This window comes from Tiliqua scincoides, chromosome 9, assembly GCF_035046505.1.
Source record: "Tiliqua scincoides isolate rTilSci1 chromosome 9, rTilSci1.hap2, whole genome shotgun sequence".
Taxonomy (NCBI): Eukaryota; Metazoa; Chordata; class Lepidosauria; order Squamata; family Scincidae; genus Tiliqua; species Tiliqua scincoides.
In genome coordinates this window covers 39068522-39085408 of record NC_089829.1, presented here as the reverse complement: position 1 = coordinate 39085408, position 16887 = coordinate 39068522, and positions in this window count along the sequence as shown.

The window sequence follows — 16887 nt, the reverse complement described above, 5'->3', positions numbered from 1 at the left end:
AGAGGTACATTATGTTCAGTCAGGAGGCAGAGATGAGGGTTGGGGATGGAGGGAAATGGTTATTTTTTTTATTTTTTTTTAAGGGTTCAAGGGTATCAGGTTGCAGAAATAAGTTATCTGCAGAAGAAACTGAGTGTTGCACATGTCCAGAACACGGGGAGGGAGGCATTTCTTCTTGCTCCAGAACTATCCATTGGACAGAGGATGCATCTTGACTTTGGGTCTCTAGGAGAGGGAGGGGAAAAGAGGACATCAGGGGGCTGTTTAAGGAGAATTCCAACACACACCCCAGCAGCAGCTCCATTTTTTTCAGCGGAGCCACTGTGGACTTTTTTTTAATGGAAAAGATTTAGGACTCAAGTCTTTTAAGTCCCCAGAATGCTCTGAGTATCTTGGAAAGTTCCCCCTTTAGGGCTTATTTTTGAGTTGAGTGAAAGGGGGAAGACTCGTGACTTGACTCGAGTGAAGCCATGCTGGATTTGCCATCTCTGGTATATATAACTGAAACTGTTGCATGCACTTTCTCTGTTCACCTCCATTTACTCTCCATCCTTCTATTGCCTCCTTTGCACCCCCTCGGGGCAACAACCTACCTTTTTGTAAAGGGCAATGTACACCGAGGGTGCTATATAAATAAGTCATCATCATCAGTCCTTCCCCCACTACCTCCACACTCAGAAGGGTCACAGAGAGCAATAGGCTTTATTCTGTCCAACTCGTGGAATTCTCTCTGAAAGCGCCATCATCAGCATGTAACCACTATTTTTAAAACACAGTGTTCGCTTCCAGTAAAGGACCAAATCAATGTTTAAAGACTTTATTGCTTACTTTAAGAGTGCTCAATAAATACAGGGACAGTTCCAACACTGTGCCTTATTCTCGGCACACTTCCCTAGATTAGAAATGACCATCTGCTTTATTCCATCCAAAGATATCGCACAAAAAGCTTTTTGGTCCTTGGATCCTTTTGTTGTTAGTAAATGTGCTTGAAAGTTGAAGCTCTTGAAGACACCCAGGGGAGGGAGGGGAGATGAGGGGGGAAAAATGTCATTGTATATCTTTTTAAAGTCAAAACAGACTTGATTTTGGCCTCGCTAGTAGCTTGTCCTCGAGGCATATCACAAACAGCTCTCCAAACCTGCTAGCAAGAATGCTACGTGGCTTGTTCCGACCTGGTGAAGGACCCATTCTGCCACAACTTAGACATACTGGATTGTAGGTGATGCAAACCCGCAGTCAGGAAAAGGACTTTGCAATGACCTCCCACTGCTGGAACAGAAAGCTGCCCCAGCAAATGCCATCCCTGAGTCAGGTTTTCCCCAGATCTCCTATGACAAAAGGGGGGCTGTGGCAGTGCCGCCTCCAACATTTTGTTTTGAGGTTCAAGACTGCACAGTTTGAAAAGTGCTAGGGCTAGGTAACCCTAGGTGTTGCAAACTCTGGAGGGTTTCTCTGGCCAAGTCCCTCAATCTTCAGTGGGTCCCCTCGGTCTCTGACCCATCCTTCAGTGCTTCACTGCAACGATCCTCGTCCTGCCTCGTCTCCACTTTCTCTCCCTTTCGAAACTGAGCATACACTGTTGCTGTGCCACTTTCTGCCCTCCTCTCCTCTCAACTATATTTGTTTAAAAAATGTGTGACCCACTTTTCGGCTCCCATAAAAAAATGCCAAAGCAGGTCACAATTTCATTAAAAACAATCTAAACAACCAAATAAAACATCAAAAAAACAACAGAACAAGCCAAAATAAAACTACATGAACAAACCGGTGTCAGAAAGGCCGATGCCGCTGAGACATTAATATGTGGTATAATCCTTCTGGTATGTCTCCCAATCCATTTTCATAAGATGATGCAGGAGTTGGAACAAGCACAGGTATACAATACATCATCATTATCAATAACAATGAATGACTTGCTGCTCAAAATTCCCAGGGTCCATGAAAGGTTTTTTTAAAAAGATTTGGCAACATACTCTCAAAAATGCTCACCACCTCTGCTCTATGCTCGTGGTGCATGGTGCACTGAGAAGGCACTAAAATTGTTTTTGTCAGTTTTTTTGACAACTGAAAAGGCATAATGCACCGTTGGCCATGAGCTCACATCCCACAATAGCCCTACTAACATATGACGCTCCCCAAATTTCCATGGCACAACGGCAGACCATTCATGGCACACCAAAGTGCCGCAGCACAGTGGTTGAAATTCACTGTCGGAACATGGCTGATCTTGTCTGATCTCGGAAGCTAAGTAGGGTCAGGCCTGGTCAGTACTTGGATGGGAGACCGCCTGGGAATACCGGGTGCTGTAGGCTTATACCATAGTCTTTCGAGACTGAAGGTTGCCAACCTAGGTGGTAGATGAGAAAATGGACAGTACACTGCTTTTGGATCTGTGATGAGAGAGGAGATCCACACGTGGGGTATGAAACAGGCTGCAATCCTAACCACACTTCCCTGAGAGTAAGCCCCGTTGAACAAAATAGGACTTATTTCTAAGTAGATCTGGTTAGGATTGTGCCCATATCAGATTACCTGGGCCAATCACTCTCTTTTAGTCTAACCTACCTCATAGGGTGGTTGCAATGATGAAAGGGGACAGAGGTAACTCCATTCACATACACTGGCCTGAGCCTTTTGGAGGAAGGGTAGAGTAATAATGTTAATCATGATGATTTGGTTCTTGGCTTTACTTGCATCCAGGATCTTATCAGTCCCTATTGCTGTCATCCTGAATTAATCTTATAGACACACGCAGAGCAGAAGCTGGCAGGAGGTAAGCGAAAGTTGCTTTCTCTTGTAATGACCGGCATTGATTCTTTTGCATTTGTCACCTTGAATGATTGTTTAGTGAAAAGCTACTCTCTCATCACAAAGAGGGTCTTCTCTGTGTGCCATGATCACCCCCACAACTTTTGGAAACTCTGAATGCATGGCACATGTGCAAGACTGGTGAGGATGCATTTCAAACTGGATTCAGAAAACTTGGGGAGGATCCCAGAAGCTCACCAAGTCTTCTAGCATTAATCAGGGACTGATTGCTTCCTTGAAGCTGAGAGATGGGAACATCAGAACAGCCTGAACTGAAAAGATGGAAATTCTACCACAAAACTAGTAGATGCAGAAAAACTCATATCCTTTGCTGGATTGCATTCATTTAACTCATAAACAATTATTTTCCTCATTTTTTTTTTACACAATATCATTTAGCAGTACAATTGTCTATTTTGGCTTTCTTTTATTCATCTCTTGATATAACTTGTTTCTGGAAGCCCCATCAGTCGTCCCCCCCTCTCTCTCTCCCTCCCCCACCCACACACACCATAAGCACTGCATATGGTAGACCAGGTGACTGCAACACACTGTATTTACCTGGGATTGATGAGTGAATGAGTTTCGCTTTTGACCTCTTCTAAAGGTCTGGCTCAGAAACTTGTGTTCACTTGTAGCCTCCAGTTATTTTTTGTTTCATGTGAATGACCCCACCACAGATTACCACCATAATTAGATCTTCAATATCACATAATGCCCACTCAAACACAACTTTAACATAGTTCACATGTTCAACTACGTATCCAGTCATCATGTGCTGGGTAGTCAAGCAAAGAAAGACTGGTGATAGGGCCTTCACTTTTGAGTCAGTGGCTGCAATCCTATAAAAGAGTCAGCAGATGCAATCCTATAACATATCTGAGAGTAAGTCCTGTTCAACACAACAGGATTTACTTCTGAGCAATCATGCATGGGGTTGTATCACATGATTGTGGCTTTTTGCCATCTTAAGAATAAAGGAGTTTTATCACACATCTGAGAGAGAGAGAGAGAGAGAGAGAGAGAGAGAGAGAGAGAGAGAGAGAGACTGGACGTAATTAGCCCTGAATCTTCAGAAACAACACACTGCTATATTGTTACTGGCTGTGCAGTTAACCCCAAACCACTTCAATTTCCCCTTTATCAAACAAAGCCCTCTGAGATACTGAGTTAAATGGCACAGTTCACATCAAAGCACAGTTAGCGTCCAAAGGTTGTGAACCGACAGCTATGGGAAGCTTCAACTAGTCTGATATTTCTGGGAATGATGGCATGCCAAAATACAACAAGCTGTACCAAAACAAAACAAAACAAAATCCTGGACAACTCTCTTTTCCAGGCCAAAACAACAATAGCAAGTAAATTTGCTTATCTTATATTTGGTTCTCACTAATTGCAAAGAATGCATGGAGAATATGATGGAACAAGAAGATGACAAAGAAAGACCAACACCTGTTAGCAACTGAATTTGAAATCCATAAAACACCATAATTAGCAGAATGGGAAAGTCAGATGACTCATGTTCAAGTTGTGAAAATGCACGCGTGTACACTCGAGTCTGGAAGACTGCAAAACACTCAAGTCAAGGGCCCCTTGACTCAGCACTCAACCCTAGGCACACAGACTCAAGTCTGTCTGTGTCTGGGTGTGTTTGCTTACTGTTTTTGCAGCATGAAAAACCTTGTGAGGCCATCATTCATCAGCAAGAAAGCAGCAGCAAAAAAGTTGCAGCTAGAAGGCAGGGAATGGTCAAAGTTTTGCTTTTGCAACAAATAGGAGTTGGGACGGGGCTGTCTTGCCCATCTCTGAAAGAACTGACGATGGGAGACCAAGGATGGGAGATCAGATATTTTCTTTGGATGAGTAAGACAGAAGGAGGTTCTGGGGGTGGATGGGTTCTTGCCTTGGGACTGGTTGGAGAAGCCCAGGGAAAAGGGAGGTGGGAAAGCGGGGGGCGGGGGGAGAGGTTTGTAGAGATTATGCTTTCCAATTGCATGACTGCTGTGCGCTCCATTGTTACTTGGGAGGAAGCCCCATTGATTTGCCGGCTACAGTGGGGCTACTTCTGAGTACAGCTGCAAAGGACTGGGTTGACTTTGTAACCTCACAGCTGCTGCACGTGACCCTCCTCACTCTTGCCGCTTCTGTCCTGGCTCTCTTCCAGTCCATGCTACCCCCTCCCACCTTGTTTACAGATGGGTGGGGACTGCAGGGGAGTGTTTAAAGAGAACTCTGACACACATATACACAACACACACACACCCCAGTAGCAGCCCTGTTTTTTTTTCTCAAGGCAGGTTTTTTAAAGGGGGCAATTTGTGACTCGAGTCTTTTAGAGTTGCGAAAAGGTAACTCAGCGACTTGGAAAGTGCCCCTGTTATGACTTGTTTTGCCAAGTCTTCCACGAGTCATGGGCGTTGAGACTCATGATTTGACTCAAGTCAAGCCGCGCCTGACTTACCATCCCGGTCTATCTGTCTCCCCAGTCTTTCTACTTGCAAAGCAGCAAACCGATCATGCCAGTGCCACCTTAAAATACACCCTTCAAGGAAGGGCTTGGTTCAGCAAGCTAAACAACGGCTTCTCTGGGAACAAGATCAGGTAGCTTAAGAAACCATTGTTAGGGTTACCTACATTATGCCTGCACCGGGCCGAGGGACAAGAAAGTATAGCATTAAAGTTGAGGAAGTCTTTTTTTTTCTGAACTCAGCAAATTAACAAATCATGAACTACATTGGAAAGAACTCATCTAATGAACAAGGCCTCTGGGATAGCCAAGACCTGGAATTCCAGTCCTTGCCTGTTTCTTCCACACATTTATAACCTCTTCTTTTGATTCAGATTCTTGCTCTAAAGCAGCGACGCCATTTGTGCGTTCTGCTCCCAGGAGCTAAGTGAGAGGGCAGCCAAACAGGAGGCCTGGAGAGTTTGCAATGAAGCTAAAAACATCCAAAATTTGAGCCATTCTCTGCTGATCAAGGTTCTATTATTACCAGTTACAAAGGGGAAAGCACAGCCAATTATAAGCTAATTCTGGCACACGCAAAGCCTCAAGCTGAAGATAAGCCAACACGGCAAGCTTGCAGCTGGAACGTCCGCAAACCTCAAAAAGGAGCTGACTCATGAAAATGGCCTTACATAAAACATCCAGTGGTGATTTTTCTCTGCCTCATTTCTGCCTGTCAACAGAATGATATATGTTTTGCCTTATTTACTCTGTCCCATAAAATGTACTTTTACAAATTATTTTAATGCACTGCCAGCACAGATAGGTTGCCCTATACTGCCTTGGCCTCAGGATTTTTTTTAATGTTATCAAATTTCTTTATGTGACTTGTCTCTAGAAAATTAGTTCTGTCTGGCATTTCTTCTTTGATATCTTGGCAAAGACACGCTGTTGCACTATTAGGATGGTGGAAAAATCACCCAGATGTCTGGATTCATAGAACTCCTAACTTTGTTTTGGAAAATGTGTGCATTGCATAAACGTAGAAAGAAGAAGAAGGCCAAGTTCTCAACACAGTATAACAAGAGAGTCATACCGAATTCATATTGCAGGGAGCATTTATCTTCTTCTAAAGCAGGGGTGTCCAAACATTTTGGCAGGAGGGCCACATCATCTCTCTGCCACTGTGTCAGGGGCCGGGGGAAAAAAGAATTAATTTACATTTAAAATTTGAATAAATTTACATGAATGAATTTATTAGAGATGGAACTTATATGAATGAATGAAGATCTTGCAGTAGCTCAAGGCCTATAAAAGGCCTTGCACAAAGCAAGGCGGGCCTCTCCTTCACTGCCACTGCTGCATCCCAGACATGAAGCAGCAAGTAGTGGAGGGAGCCCTTGTCCCACGCTCAGGTGAGAGTTCGAACAGTCATCCTCATGCTGAGAGCAGTTGCATCGGGCCAGCACAGGCTCCAGCAAGTCTCTGGAGGGCCAGAGGTTCACTGGAGACTGGGGGCTCCCTGAGGGCCAGATTGGGAGCCCCGGAGGGCCGCAAGTGGCCCCCAGGCCGGGATTTGGACACCCCTGTTCTAAAGGCTCAACCCACTATGCTGATAGGAATATATACCCATTATACTGATAGGGGATTGGGGGCACTGCTTTGCGGTGGTTCTGCTCCCTCTTGGCTGGTTGTAAGGACATGCAAGCATCCTTATTCCCATGTCACAGATAGAAAGACTGAGGCTGAGGAGGAGTGGCCTGCAAAGGCAAAAGTTAATAAGTTGAGCCTGTTGAGACTGTATTTGCTGCTGACAAATTTGATTGCCACTGGTCTGTAATGATGGCTTTAAAGTGGTTGTGCTGCTTCTAATATCTTTTATTGTGTTTTATTTTGATTAGGTGCTATCTACATACTTTGTTGGCCATTATGGGAACTACAAAATTGCAACATTTTCATGTAGCATAACTGAAAAAAAATTTCATCTAATTTACTCTGGCCATCTTATGCAGCTATCATCATCATCTTCTTCTTCTACCTTGAACTTTGAAGCCAGGGGGATAAAATGAATGGATCAATACCCCATTTAACATTTTGCAGTCACAGTGCCTTCTTACCCCATGGTGCTCTTGGAAAGGCAAAAAGGTTTGTAATTTCCAAAGTCTGGAAAAACACCAAGCCACTATCAAACAATACATTTGTATAAATAACTTGCAGCACTAATCCGAATGCTCTTGTAGTGTAAACCAATATAACTGCTGGCAGACACAGAATAACCTAGTTGCCCAGTCTTAGATCACCGACCACAGTTTTAAATCAGACCACCAAACCCAGATCCCCTGGCCATGTTTAGGTTCAATAGTGGCTCCAGGATTGGGCTCTCAATTTTTCTCAGCCCTTCCAGGGCTGAGCCACCCATGAGGCTTACTGAGCTCATCACCCCAAGGTGCAGATTGGCACCTATGTCACCCACATCTTTGGCTCCTCCTTCTACCACACCTTGGATCCAAAAGGAAGGGGGGATAGAGTGAATGAAGAAGTATGGAGGAGAGTACGGTGTCCTCCACACTTCCTCTTCCACTTTGTTCCCCTCTTCCATTTCAAGGACAAAGGAGCAAGAGAAAAAAGAAATTGCTTGCATTTGGGTATGGAGGGATGGCATTTGGCACCCTGCCTCACGTGACGGAAGACTTTCCAGTCAACCCTGGCCTATCTATGAACGTTTCTTCTCCCTGACAGTGTCAGCAGTTATTAAGTTGTTAAGTTATTAAGAGCCAGTACCAGTTAACCCAGGTATGCATTTACCATGGTTAATACTGGAAAAGGAAGGGTTGGGTGGCAGAAAAATACAAACCTGTGGCTTACGTTCAATCTCTTAACCATACTGATGCAACTGAAAGCATTAAGCTCTGCACCAGTCTTAAACTAAATGATGAGAAAGAGAAATCAAACATTTTGAGCTTAATAGCAGAAAGATGATCACCGGAGATCACTAGCAAGTACCATATGCTTTGCAGTTGTCTCTGCTTCAGTGGCAGCAGGGTGGATAATTGAAAAGGCCATAATGTAACAGCAAGAGTGCAAGAGAGAGAAAGTGCTTATTACTATATGCCAAACCTCCTTTATTAAGATGGTCTGATAATTATTTGATCTGTTAATGCACTCTTTTGTCTGCAAAGCATGGTACTTGGAATACTCTCTTCAACATTAAAAAAAAATATATTTCCTTGGCAGATGGGACAAGACATCCTAAATCATTCCCAATCGCAGCTCTTTGTCAACAACTTCCAAGAGCAAAGTTTCTACAAATTAGTCATGCCGTTCTCTTCATTGTAAAAATGTTCTTGTAGGGCATGATCCATAAACTCACTGTCTTGGAACTGAGAGACTTCACACACCCCACCCCACATGGAGGCCTGCATCAACTTTTGGAGGGCCCATGGGCACTCTAGAACAGTGGGTCTCACACATATAGCACTGGGACACACTTTCAGAATGAGAATCTGTCAGGATCCACCAGAAGTAATGTCATGATTGGAAGTGACATCATCTAGCAGGAAAATTTTTAACGATTCTAGGCGAAAATCCTACCCGCACTTACCCAGGAATAAGTCCCATTTGCTATCATTGTTAAAAGAATATACATAGTAGCTTGTTAAAACTACAGGTCTGTAACATTTCCCCAAATGTAGTCACATACTGTGGTAACATCCAGTCTAATATATTAAAATAAAATATTGAAATGATTGCAGACCCATCTGAAATTGGCTCATGACCCACCTAGTGGGTCCAGACCCACAGTTTGAGAAACACTGCTCTAGAAGCATCTTGTTATTCTAACAAAGCAGGAAGCAGAGGCAAAGGGTGCTTGAGCTACAAAACATCCCAGAATTTCTTGGGTCTTCACAAAGACCTCTGATATGCCTTCACTAAGCGTGGAGCTCAACCAAGTCAGAGGGTCCTATCGGGCAGGAGGTCTGGTCTAGAGGGTAGAGCCTCCGTTTGCCTGAAGATAACATCCGAAGGTCGCCAGTTCGAGGCCACCGGCACTGTGAATGGCGAGACCTTGAAGCAGCTGACAAGCTGAGCCAAGTTATTCCACCTGCTCTTTGGCCGCCCTTCAAGTGAGATATGAAGGGGCTGCTTGTCAGCCTGTGTGGGAGGAAACTGGAGGCCAGAATGTGATACCAGATCATAAAAGATCCATCTGAAATGTTGTGGTTCTTGAAAGACAGAATCTTCTTCAATTGTAAAAATCCCTACAAGGGATTTAGTACAGCCTGCCTATGTAAACCACCTTGAATTAAAGTCTGAGGAGAAATCTGAAGACCAAGAAAGGCGGTATATAAATACCTGTATTATTATTATCATCATCATCATCATCTTTCAAGAATCAGGAAGGGGCTATTGCTCAGTAGAAGCCTTTTCTCCACCCAACCCCAGCTAAAGCGAAAAAGACTGTGGGTAACAGCTCACAGCTATTGTAACAACCAACAAACCTGCTGCGATGGGTCAAAACAACTCTCATCGAAAAAGCTATCCTTACTGAAAGCCCTCCTGAGAAGCCATTCTGAGTCTCAACACAAACCGATAGTGGTAGAACTGCCATGATAGAACTGAAGTAAGGTCATGACCCACTTCTGGGTCTGAAAACCTCTGCTCTTGTTTTCTGTTCTGTTCTGTTCATACAGCCTTGAATGCAATCTCTCTCTCTCTCTCTCTCTCTCTCTCTCTCTCACACACACACACACACACACACACACACACACACACACACACACAATTCTGTGAAATCTCTAGTGAAGGGAAGCACCAAATCAAAGCTCCATTCCTCCTGCCTTACTGCCTGTTTCTTCTCATTTTATCTTGTGCCACTCTTTGCAATCCTAATGTAACTTCCCACAGAGGGAAAATAAAGCTAGCCATTGCTCATGATTAGTCCATTTAACTACACACATCTTTTAAACTGTTTGTTGCTGGCCAATAAAGTCTCCAAAATGCAACCAGTGAGGTCCCAAACATTTGGTCACCGAGGCTTCATAGCAGGCCTCGTAGCAACCCTAAATAAGAAGTACCTGTCCTGCCAACTTCCACCCTAAAGCCTTTATGTCTTTACTGAATGAGTGCGGTTGAATTACCATAATAGTTAATGACTTAATAATTAAGTTAATAACTTAATAATAATAATTTAGTCAACCACACTTTGTTGCAAAGGTATTAAATATACTCCAATATTAAAAATGCTCCAATTTGACTTCTTCAGCATCGGGTAATATTCTGGGGCTAGTAACAGTGTGAGGAGGCAAGGAGGCAAGGTGGACAGGATTAAGGGGAATAATAAAAGCTTCTTCAAATATGTTAGAAGCAGGAAACCCGCCAGAGAAGCGGTTGGCCCTCTGGATGGTGAGGGAGGGAAAGGGGAGATAAAAGGAGACCTAGAGATGGCAGAGAAATTAAATGAGTTCTTTGCATCTGTCTTCACGGCAGAAGACCTCGGGCAGATACCGCTGCCCGAACGGCCCCTCCTGACCGAGGAGTTAAGTCAGATAGAGGTTAAAAGAGAAGATGTTTCAGACCTCATTGATAAATTAAAGATCAATAAGTCACCGGGCCCTGATGGCATCCACCCAAGGGTTATTAAGGAATTGAAGAATGAAGTTGCAGACCTCTTGACTAAGGTATGCAACTTATCCCTCAAAACGGCCACGGTGCCAGAAGATTGGAGGATAGCAAATGTCACGCCTATTTTTAAAAAGGGAAAGAGGGGGGACCCGGGAAACTATAGGCCGGTCAGCCTAACATCCATACCGGGTAAGATGGTGGAATGCCTCATCAAAGATAGGATCTCAAAACACATAGACGAACAGGCCTTGCTGAGGGAGAGTCAGCATGGCTTCTGTAAGGGTAAGTCTTGCCTCACAAACCTTATAGAATTCTTTGAAAAGGTCAACAGGCATGTGGATGCGGGAGAACCCGTGGACATTATATATCTGGACTTTCAGAAGGCGTTTGACACGGTCCCTCACCAAAGGCTACTGAAAAAACTCCACAGTCAGGGAATTAGAGGACAGGTCCTCTCGTGGATTGAGAACTGGTTGGAGGCCAGGAAGCAGAGAGTGGGTGTCAATGGGCAATTTTCACAATGGAGAGAGGTGAAAAGTGGTGTGCCCCAAGGATCTGTCCTGGGACCTGTGCTTTTTAACCTCTTCATAAATGACCTGGAGACAGGGTTGAGCAGTGAAGTAGCTAAGTTTGCAGATGACACCAAACTTTTCCGTGTGGTAAACACCAGAAGTGATTGTGAGGAGCTCCAGAAGGATCTCTCCAGACTGGCAGAATGGGCAGCAAAATGGCAGATGCGCTTCAATGTCAGTAAGTGTAAAGTCATGCACATTGGGGCAAAAAATCAAAACTTTAGATATAGGCTGATGGGTTCTGAGCTGTCTGTGACAGATTAGGAGAGAGATCTTGGGGTGGTGGTGGACAGGTCGATGAAAGTGTCGACCCAATGTGCGGCAGCAGTGAAGAAGGCCAATTCTATGCTTGGGATCATTAGGAAGGGTATTGAGAACAAAACAGCTAGTATTATAATGCCGTTGTACAAATCTATGGTAAGGCCACACCTGGAGTATTGTGTCCAGTTCTGGTCGCCGCATCTCAAAAAAGACATAGTGGAAATGGAAAAGGTGCAAAAGAGAGCGACTAAGCTGATTACGGGGCTGGGGCACCTTCCTTATGAGGAAAGGCTACGGCGTTTGGGCCTCTTCAGCCTAGAAAAGAGACGCTTGAGGGGGGACATGATTGAGACATACAAAATTATGCAGGGAATGGACAGAGTGGATAGGGAGATGCTCTTTACACTCTCACATAATACCAGAACCAGGGGACATCCACTAAAATTGAGTGTTGGGCGGGTTAGGACAGACAAAAGAAAATATTTCTTTACTCAGCGTGTGGTCGGTCTGTGGAACTCCTTGCCACAGGATGTGGTGTTGGCGTCTAGCCTAGATGCCTTTAAAAGGGGATTGGACAAGTTTCTGGAGGAAAAATCCATTATGGGGTACAAGCCATGATGTGTATGCGCAACCTCCTGATTTTAGAAATGGGTTATGTCAGAATGCCAGATGCAGGGGAGGGCACCAGGATGAGGTCTCTTGTTATCTGGTGTGCTCCCTGGGGCATTTGGTGGGCCGCTGTGAGATACAGGAAGCTGGACTAGATGGGCCTATGGCCTGATCCAGTGGGGCTGTTCTTATGTTCTTATGTTCTTATGATGAGTGATGCGTATACTCCTAGGAGAAAAGAGCACCAACATTTGCTGATAGGAGGCAAACACAGAGAGAGAGTAGGTTCCACAGGTGGACAAAGATGAAACCACAAGATGGGGAGCCATTGTTGGTGTTCTTGTCCTTGCACATGTAAAGGAGTGAGGCATTTTATTTTTTACAACAAAAGTGCGGTAAGAAGATAACTTCAACTTCTCCTACTTTACCTCCCCATTCCCTGTCATTTTCCCCAGTTTGGATCCAATACCAAGAGTGAGCCAGCCAAAATGGGGATGGGGGTTGTCTGAAGCATGGGGAACAAAAGTAGAGGAAGAGGGTGTGTTCTTCTCTTCATCCATGCAAAATGTACACTTTATACTCAACTGGGGAAGGCTCATGAACAAACAGAAATGGCAGCTCTCATCACATCTCATTTGGCCCTTCAGAGCCTGCAAGCCGGAAGAAATCAAGGGCTGAGGCAGATGGGAGCAGGGGCATTCGCTGCATCACGGGAAGTGCAGCAAAATCTAACCCAGTGACAATCTCCTACCAGGGCTCCTCCACTCCCAGGTGGAGGATGACAAATTGGGCAAGGGCTACAATTCCTCCCCTCCCCAAACTCCACCAAAGTGAACCACTACAGGCTTCAGAAGCTTCCCTCAGACTGGGAATGGAGCAAAATGCTTGCTTAGATGCACATGAACTTGTCCTTGCATGCACTTGGCCTATGTAACAGAAACCTTATGCTGCAACTAACGCCAACTCTATCATTGGGTCTCCATACTGGTTTCCAATGAATCAACTCAGCCAGTGAGGCAGGTACACAAGTACCTATCTGGGATTTGCCCCCAAGCAGATGGAAAATGCAGCTATATTCACACCATCTCACCTCATCAAAAGGAAAGAAGTGCACATTTACAGTTCTTGGGCTTAACTCCAAAGAACTCACTCAGAGTCTCCCACAAAGAGCTTTTTAAAGTTCTTGGATCTGAAGCATTATCTTCTTATTCCAATATTTCCCCCCTCTCTCCCACAATTTTCTTTTTTGTAAGCACAGCTGAAAAAAAAAAATCCAATGCTGAAAAAGAATGCTAAGTCACTTGGGAAGCAGCCAATTCCTCTCTTCTGAAAGTCATGAAAACAGTGATGGGGTGGGCAGCGCTCACACTGAAGGATTATGGCAGCGTTTGCTTGGAAGGACTGCTACTGACGGGGGACTGTACAAGGTCTTCACTGATAAACTGCTCCGCAGATAGGAGCTGCAGTAGCTGCGGCAAAAATGAAACTGGATCCCCACTCCGTCTTCTGCCGTGTGCGTCTACATGTGGACACCCACACCCCAGCAATCTAGGAGATGACACACACTTGCTGTGGGGTTATCAAAATCTTGCATTTTCTCTTAACCTTTCATTCTGCAAAAGAAGAAATGCAGGAGAGTCCAGGGCTGCTTAGGAAAGGCTGTAAGGTATAAAGGTGAAAAGACTGGCAGGGTGATTGAGAAAAAAAAACCAGAAAAAAAAAAAACAAGCCAGCTGTTGCAGCAGAGACAAAACACAGATGTTCTTTTTAACATCATAGCTTGGCTTAAAACAGGCAAACTTCTGTCAACTATTAACAAGGCTCCCTAGACACTGGCCCAGAAGCTGCATTTTTCTGAATATCCACAAACATGGTAAATGTTGAAGATTCAGACACTTTCCAACTAATTTCCCCCCCCCCTTTACACTGCTGTTTGCGTACTGTTTCTCTCTACAACTCTACAACCCAGGGGGCATCCAGTGAAATTGATCTTCAGGAGATTTAAGGTGGATGAAAGGAAGGGCTTGTTCACACAGCACATCACAAATCTACAGAATTTGTTGCCACGAGACGTGGTGACGGCCACTAAGTTAAACAGCTTGAAAAGGGGATTGGTCAAACACAGGGAGGAAAGGTCTATCAAAGATTACTGACCACGATGGCTATTAGACACCTCCAGGTTCGGATGAAGGATGTCACGGAATAACAACTGCAAGGGAACAACCAGGGAAGAGGGATCTGCTTTCAACTCCTAGTTGTGGGCTTTTCACAGACATCTAATGAGCCCACTATGAGGGACAAGGGTTGAGGATTAATGACCCTTGGGCCTGATCCATCAGAGTTCTTTTTTATGTCCTTGTGCTATTTAATGTTGTGCTGCAATATACTGTTGCTATACCCTAAAGGAGTGTGTGAACAGGCCCTTCATGTGGTGGGGTCCCTTCAGGTGGGAATTCTCTCCCCCCAGATATTGCATAGAGACCAGCAGCAGCACATTGCAGGTTAAACGTGTCCCTGAAGACTACTACAGACAGAGAAAAGGAAATTGCACTGGCATTTGAGTGAACACTACAAATTAAATGCACACACACGAATGCGGCATCAGCAGTGTCTACTGTAGCATGCCATCACTAGTACCAGACAGGTGGCACCAGGAGCTGGTAAGAGTGGACACTGGCTAAGAGCCTACACCCATCAGAGGGCTCACCTGGCCAAACCAACCCTATGAAACCTTAGTACCAGGAGCAATACCCAATGCACCTCCAGGCGGTGGCTAGGAATGTCATTTGGGAGTCAGAGCAGGGTTTTTCCCCCCAAGGGCCCTAGCAAACTGGCACCAGTGCCGGCTGAAGAGAGCACACTGAAAAACATGTTGTGTACAAACACTTCTCCAGAAAAACCTGCTAAAATTAAGACAAAAGGAAAGTCTTGTTTTGCCATTTATAGCGTTTCAAAATATCCCTGTGAGAGGTATGCAGAAATTGAGCTGCAAATCAGGACTTTACCAGTTGAGCTCACTAGGTTGCCTTAGGTGTGCCTCTCCCTCTCACAGCCTCGGTCTTCCCCATCTGCAATATGGGAGTACTAAAACGTACTTACCTCACGGGGTTGTTGGAACAACATCAAGAAAACATATATGAAGTGTTTTGCACACAGAGAGTGCTGTACAAATGTTATAAAATGAGTAGATTGGCTTCAAACCGCTCGTCTCTTATCCCCCAGTAAGCAAGCATTTTCAGTTAAGAGCTGTCATTTAACAGAAAGTTTACAAATACAATCACTGCTGAAAGGAAAAAGGAAGTTGTAAATGTTGAAAGTCAGCCTGTGTGCTGTGAAGGAATTTGGAAGACTAGTCAGGTAAAGGGGAAATTCTCTTATGAGGTAGAACAGGGGTGCCCAAACCCCGGCCCTGGGGCCACATGCGGCCCTCTAGGCTTCTCAATGTGGCCCTCAGGGAGCCCCCAGTCTCCAATGAGTCTCTGGCCCTCCGGAGATTTGTTGGAGCCTGCACTGGCCCAATGCAACTGCTCTCAGCATGAGAGCGACTGTTTGACCTCTCACGTGAGCTGTGGGATGAGGGTTCCCTCCACTGCTTGCTGTTTCATGTCTGTGATGCAGTATCGGCAGCAAAGGGAAGGCCAGCTTTGCTTTGTGCAAGGCCTTTTATAGGTCTTGAGCTATTGCAAGACCTTCATTCATTCATATAAGTTAATCTTTAATATATTCATTTATGTATATTTATGTAAATGTATTCAAATTTTAAATGTAAATTAATTCTTTTTTTCCATGGCCCCTGACACAGTGTCAGAGAGATGATGTGGCCCTCCTGCCAAAAACTTTGGACACCCCTGAGGTAGAATATAAGGGTGGAATGTTCAGCAAGGTGGGAATGGACGATATTAGTAAATTATGGAACACCCAATATGCAAGAAAGAGGCTGCAATCCTAACCACACTTTCCTGAGAGTAAGTTCCATTGAACAAAATAGGACTTACTTCTGAGTAGACATGGTTAGGATTGTGCCCAGAAAGTAGTGAGAAATGGAGGAGACCAGTGGCGTACAAATGGGGGGCCAAGCTACAGGCTGGTGACAGAGGCTGCCTCCCAATTTTTAAAATTTGGTATTTTTGAATAATACCATCATGTTCTAATATCAATCAATGTGTAATTTCATGCAGAATGCAACGAAACAAACCATGTTGAAATTTCTCTATGAAATGTTAGAGCCAAAAAAAAAAAAAATCAATAAAGGAAAACACAACTGCCTTATGTAACAAAAAGTGGATTAAACTAGTAATCCTGTAACAAAAGGTGTACACTATAACAAAAAGTGGAATTATCACTGGGAATAAATAGCTTGTTGCAAACATTCCAGAAAACCAAATATATTCTTCATAAATGTATGCATGCACCACTGGAAAAGATGACACTGTGGGTGGGAAGATGCATGGAGAAAACTGAATTTCACAGGCAGATTCAAAGAACCAACCTAATCTTTGTCCTCAGTCTTTAATTGAGAGGTGGGCAAGACAATGTTGAGAGGACAGATCTGGTTTTCAAGAGTCTCCA